This window comes from Hyla sarda, unplaced genomic scaffold (assembly GCF_029499605.1).
Source record: "Hyla sarda isolate aHylSar1 unplaced genomic scaffold, aHylSar1.hap1 scaffold_2061, whole genome shotgun sequence".
NCBI classification, from domain to species: domain Eukaryota; kingdom Metazoa; phylum Chordata; class Amphibia; order Anura; family Hylidae; genus Hyla; species Hyla sarda.
In genome coordinates, this window is record NW_026608725.1 from 50,008 (window position 1) to 56,007 (window position 6,000).

The 6,000-nt window shown below is 46.7% G+C and overlaps 3 non-coding genes across 3 annotated transcripts; all 3 read left to right on the forward strand.

The window, feature by feature from the left end:
• Window positions 1-429: 429 nt before the first annotated feature.
• LOC130318625 (U2 spliceosomal RNA) lies at window positions 430-620 on the forward strand. Its single transcript, XR_008865116.1, has one exon. It is a non-coding gene; the product is annotated as a U2 spliceosomal RNA (small nuclear RNA).
• Window positions 621-2,718: 2,098 nt separating this feature from the next.
• On the forward strand, window positions 2,719-2,909 carry LOC130318626 (U2 spliceosomal RNA). The gene has a single exon (XR_008865117.1). It is a non-coding gene; the product is annotated as a U2 spliceosomal RNA (small nuclear RNA).
• Window positions 2,910-5,002: 2,093 nt separating this feature from the next.
• LOC130318627 (U2 spliceosomal RNA) lies at window positions 5,003-5,193 on the forward strand. Its single transcript, XR_008865118.1, has one exon. It is a non-coding gene; the product is annotated as a U2 spliceosomal RNA (small nuclear RNA).
• The last annotated feature ends 807 nt before the right edge of the window (window positions 5,194-6,000 follow it).

Here is a 6,000-nt window from a genome sequence, read left to right on the forward strand (position 1 = left end):
ACCCACACAGGTAAGTCCAATGGGGTGCAGGCATGTCCTCTATGCTTACAGCTTCCCGTGGGTGTTGGTTTGATACCGTTTGGGGACAGCCAAGGAGGCATCTGCAGGCAACAAAGGTAGGTGTGTGCTTGTGTGTGTGTTTCCTATGCAGATCCTAAGCCCAGTGTCACATGCAAGTAGGAGGAGTAAGAAGGGTTCCTGGCAAATCCGGGTTATGGATTGCATTTAAAAAGGCCCCGTGGGAGTGCAATGGGCCCCTGTCTTGCTGCTTAGCAATAATGGTATGGGTTTAGGTTCTGCTGTGTGTACTGGTGGTTGACTGCCCCCCAGCCCAGAGTGTGCATGGAAAATTGTCTGGCAGCCTCCCTGACAGCAAGCAGTGATAGTGCCCATGAAGGGGACCTTGTTGGGCCCGCCCCTTTCACGGTTATCGCTTCTCGGCCTTTTGGCTAAGATCAAGTGTAGTATCTGTTCTTATCAGTTTAATATCTGATACGTCCCCTATCTGGGGACCATATATTAAATGGATTTTTGAGAACGGGGGCCGATTTCGAAGCTTGCTTCCGTCGCCCTATGCATTGACCCGATATGGCAGTATCTTCGGGTACAGTGCACCACCCCCTTACAGGGTTAAAAAGAAAGATTCCTACTTTCATTGCTACCTGCTTGCTGGCTAGCCAGCTAGCCAGCCCTGTGGGCCTTGCTGCTGCTGCTGCTGCAGCCAAAAAACAAAAGGTGGTGCTGCTGCTGCTTCTGCTTCTGCTTGTGTCTGGCCGCTGTTGGAGCGTCCAGGCACAGGACTTCTGCTGCTGCTGACTAAATGGCCTCCTTAATTGGATCATTTGAGTAGCCAGCACACCTGTGCAGGTAGGGCATGACATGATAGGCAGCTGCCTTGATAGCGGGTGGGTGCTGAATGTTCCTAATTGACAAAATAAGATTAATGCTTATGAAGAAATATAAAATCTCATCCCTTCCCCAATATCGCGCCACACCCCTACCCCTTAATTCCCTGGTTGAACTTGATGGACATATGTCTTTTTTCGACCGTACTAACTATGTAACTATGTAACATAACATGGGGGGGGGGGGGTCTCCTGGCTGTTCACACAGGTGTGTCATTGCTGTACATTGACCATGCATTGCTTCTGTGGTATTGCAAAGGCAAAGACAAATGCTTCCAGCCATCCATTGCACTAATGGATTGGTCATCAGCTGGCTGTCTATGTCCCGCATCAATATAGACCAAAGTACAGAGGGTTAGGCTATGCTATTGTGCACCTACCTGATGCATCAGAAGGTGCGAGGCCCTTGCTAAATTCTGTGCACAGACTTTGAGATCTATGCTTTAGACTGTATCTAAACCTGCTCCAACATGGACTGACATTCTGGCCTACTTTTAGCCGATGCGACTTGTCTGTCGCTGAACAGTCGCTTTTTATGTATTCAGCACCTATGTATAATGTTGTAAAAATGCTCTAGAAGCTAAAGTCGCAGAAATGTCACACATATTTGGCCTGCAACTTTCTGTGCGACAAATTCAGACAGGAAAAATCAGTATAAATCCTTAGAAAATTATCCCCCAGTGTCTCCATCTGCTGGCGGTATTGAATAAGCATTGCTGCACTGATGGGGTATGCATTAGACGAAAAAAAAGAAGAAAAAGAAGAATAATACGCCCAGAAAAGAGGCGAAAAGGAGAAAAACGTAAAAAAACGTGAAAAAAAAGTAAGAGGAAGAGAAGGGAAAAAAAGGTGGAAATGGGTTTAAAAGTGATTTCGGCGGAGAATATATATATATATATATATATATATATATATATATATATATATATATATATATATACGCGCACACACACACATATATATAAACGTATTCTCCGTTGAGATATTGCAGCCGCTGCTGTGTCCAGGCCCAGGAGCCTTAGCACTGTGCTGTGATGTCACTCAATACCACTGACATCACTAGGTGTAAACAACATCTCTCCTTTGCTGTGTATGTGACTATGGAGCTGTTTGGTGATGTCGTCTATTATGGCCTTCATAGAAGCAACAGGAGATTGTTGCATCCATCTAGAACCCTCAGAACTACAGTGCTATGATGTCACTCACTTCCACAGGCCTTGCAGAGTGTAAACAACAACAACCCAGCTTTGTTGTGTATGTAACCATAGGGATTTGTGATGTCACCTAGAACCTTCACAGCAGCGACAGCTTTATGAGGAGCATCAGCACTGCTCTGCCTGAGCAGAACCATCACCGCCATAGGTTGTCAAATAACCCGGGTTTAACCCACACAGGTAAGTCCAATGGGGTGCAGGCATGTCCTCTATGCTTACAGCTTCCCGTGGGTGTTGGTTTGATACCGTTTGGGGACAGCCAAGGAGGCATCTGCAGGCAACAAAGGTAGGTGTGTGCTTGTGTGTGTGTTTCCTATGCAGATCCTAAGCCCAGTGTCACATGCAAGTAGGAGGAGTAAGAAGGGTTCCTGGCAAATCCGGGTTATGGATTGCATTTAAAAAGGCCCCGTGGGAGTGCAATGGGCCCCTGTCTTGCTGCTTAGCAATAATGGTATGGGTTTAGGTTCTGCTGTGTGTACTGGTGGTTGACTGCCCCCCAGCCCAGAGTGTGCATGGAAAATTGTCTGGCAGCCTCCCTGACAGCAAGCAGTGATAGTGCCCATGAAGGGGACCTTGTTGGGCCCGCCCCTTTCACGGTTATCGCTTCTCGGCCTTTTGGCTAAGATCAAGTGTAGTATCTGTTCTTATCAGTTTAATATCTGATACGTCCCCTATCTGGGGACCATATATTAAATGGATTTTTGAGAACGGGGGCCGATTTCGAAGCTTGCTTCCGTCGCCCTATGCATTGACCCGATATGGCAGTATCTTCGGGTACAGTGCACCACCCCCTTACAGGGTTAAAAAGAAAGATTCCTACTTTCATTGCTACCTGCTTGCTGGCTAGCCAGCTAGCCAGCCCTGTGGGCCTTGCTGCTGCTGCTGCTGCAGCCAAAAAACAAAAGGTGGTGCTGCTGCTGCTTCTGCTTCTGCTTGTGTCTGGCCGCTGTTGGAGCGTCCAGGCACAGGACTTCTGCTGCTGCTGACTAAATGGCCTCCTTAATTGGATCATTTGAGTAGCCAGCACACCTGTGCAGGTAGGGCATGACATGATAGGCAGCTGCCTTGATAGCGGGTGGGTGCTGAATGTTCCTAATTGACAAAATAAGATTAATGCTTATGAAGAAATATAAAATCTCATCCCTTCCCCAATATCGCGCCACACCCCTACCCCTTAATTCCCTGGTTGAACTTGATGGACATATGTCTTTTTTCGACCGTACTAACTATGTAACTATGTAACATAACATGGGGGGGGGGGGGGGGTCTCCTGGCTGTTCACACAGGTGTGTCATTGCTGTACATTGACCATGCATTGCTTCTGTGGTATTGCAAAGGCAAAGACAAATGCTTCCAGCCATCCATTGCACTAATGGATTGGTCATCAGCTGGCTGTCTATGTCCCGCATCAATATAGACCAAAGTACAGAGGGTTAGGCTATGCTATTGTGCACCTACCTGATGCATCAGAAGGTGCGAGGCCCTTGCTAAATTCTGTGCACAGACTTTGAGATCTATGCTTTAGACTGTATCTAAACCTGCTCCAACATGGACTGACATTCTGGCCTACTTTCAGCCGATGCGACTTGTCTGTCGCTGAACAGTCGCTTTTTATGTATTCAGCACCTATGTATAATGTTGTAAAAATGCTCTAGAAGCTAAAGTCGCAGAAATGTCACACATATTTGGCCTGCAACTTTCTGTGCGACAAATTCAGACAGGAAAAATCAGTATAAATCCTTAGAAAATTATCCCCCAGTGTCTCCATCTGCTGGCGGTATTGAATAAGCATTGCTGCACTGATGGGGTATGCATTAGACGAAAAAAAAGAAGAAAAAGAAGAATAATACGCCCAGAAAAGAGGCGAAAAGGAGAAAAACGTAAAAAAACGTGAAAAAAAAGTAAGAGGAAGAGAAGGGAAAAAAAGGTGGAAATGGGTTTAAAAGTGATTTCGGCGGAGAATATATATATATATATATATATATATATATATATATATATATATATATACGCGCACACACACACATATATATAAACGTATTCTCCGTTGAGATATTGCAGCCGCTGCTGTGTCCAGGCCCAGGAGCCTTAGCACTGTGCTGTGATGTCACTCAATACCACTGACATCACTAGGTGTAAACAACATCTCTCCTTTGCTGTGTATGTGACTATGGAGCTGTTTGGTGATGTCGTCTATTATGGCCTTCATAGAAGCAACAGGAGATTGTTGCATCCATCTAGAACCCTCAGAACTACAGTGCTATGATGTCACTCACTTCCACAGGCCTTGCAGAGTGTAAACAACAACAACCCAGCTTTGTTGTGTATGTAACCATAGGGATTTGTGATGTCACCTAGAACCTTCACAGCAGCGACAGCTTTATGAGGAGCATCAGCACTGCTCTGCCTGAGCAGAACCATCACCGCCATAGGTTGTCAAATAACCCGGGTTTAACCCACACAGGTAAGTCCAATGGGGTGCAGGCATGTCCTCTATGCTTACAGCTTCCCGTGGGTGTTGGTTTGATACCGTTTGGGGACAGCCAAGGAGGCATCTGCAGGCAACAAAGGTAGGTGTGTGCTTGTGTGTGTGTTTCCTATGCAGATCCTAAGCCCAGTGTCACATGCAAGTAGGAGGAGTAAGAAGGGTTCCTGGCAAATACGGGTTATGGATTGCATTTAAAAAGGCCCCGTGGGAGTGCAATGGGCCCCTGTCTTGCTGCTTAGCAATAATGGTATGGGTTTAGGTTCTGCTGTGTGTACTGGTGGTTGACTGCCCCCCAGCCCAGAGTGTGCATGGAAAATTGTCTGGCAGCCTCCCTGACAGCAAGCAGTGATAGTGCCCATGAAGGGGACCTTGTTGGGCCCGCCCCTTTCACGGTTATCGCTTCTCGGCCTTTTGGCTAAGATCAAGTGTAGTATCTGTTCTTATCAGTTTAATATCTGATACGTCCCCTATCTGGGGACCATATATTAAATGGATTTTTGAGAACGGGGGCCGATTTCGAAGCTTGCTTCCGTCGCCCTATGCATTGACCCGATATGGCAGTATCTTCGGGTACAGTGCACCACCCCCTTACAGGGTTAAAAAGAAAGATTCCTACTTTCATTGCTACCTGCTTGCTGGCTAGCCAGCTAGCCAGCCCTGTGGGCCTTGCTGCTGCTGCTGCTGCAGCCAAAAAACAAAAGGTGGTGCTGCTGCTGCTTCTGCTTCTGCTTGTGTCTGGCCGCTGTTGGAGCGTCCAGGCACAGGACTTCTGCTGCTGCTGACTAAATGGCCTCCTTAATTGGATCATTTGAGTAGCCAGCACACCTGTGCAGGTAGGGCATGACATGATAGGCAGCTGCCTTGATAGCGGGTGGGTGCTGAATGTTCCTAATTGACAAAATAAGATTAATGCTTATGAAGAAATATAAAATCTCATCCCTTCCCCAATATCGCGCCACACCCCTACCCCTTAATTCCCTGGTTGAACTTGATGGACATATGTCTTTTTTCGACCGTACTAACTATGTAACTATGTAACATAACATGGGGGGGTCTCCTGGCTGTTCACACAGGTGTGTCATTGCTGTACATTAACCATGCATTGCTTCTGTGGTATTGCAAAGGCAAAGACAAATGCTTCCAGCCATCCATTGCACTAATGGATTGGTCATCAGCTGGCTGTCTATGTCCCGCATCAATATAGACCAAAGTACAGAGGGTTAGGCTATGCTATTGTGCACCTACCTGATGCATCAGAAGGTGCGAGGCCCTTGCTAAATTCTGTGCACAGACTTTGAGATCTATGCTTTAGACTGTATCTAAACCTGCTCCAACATGGACTGACATTCTGGCCTACTTTCAGCCGATGCGACTTGTCTGTCGCTGAACAGTC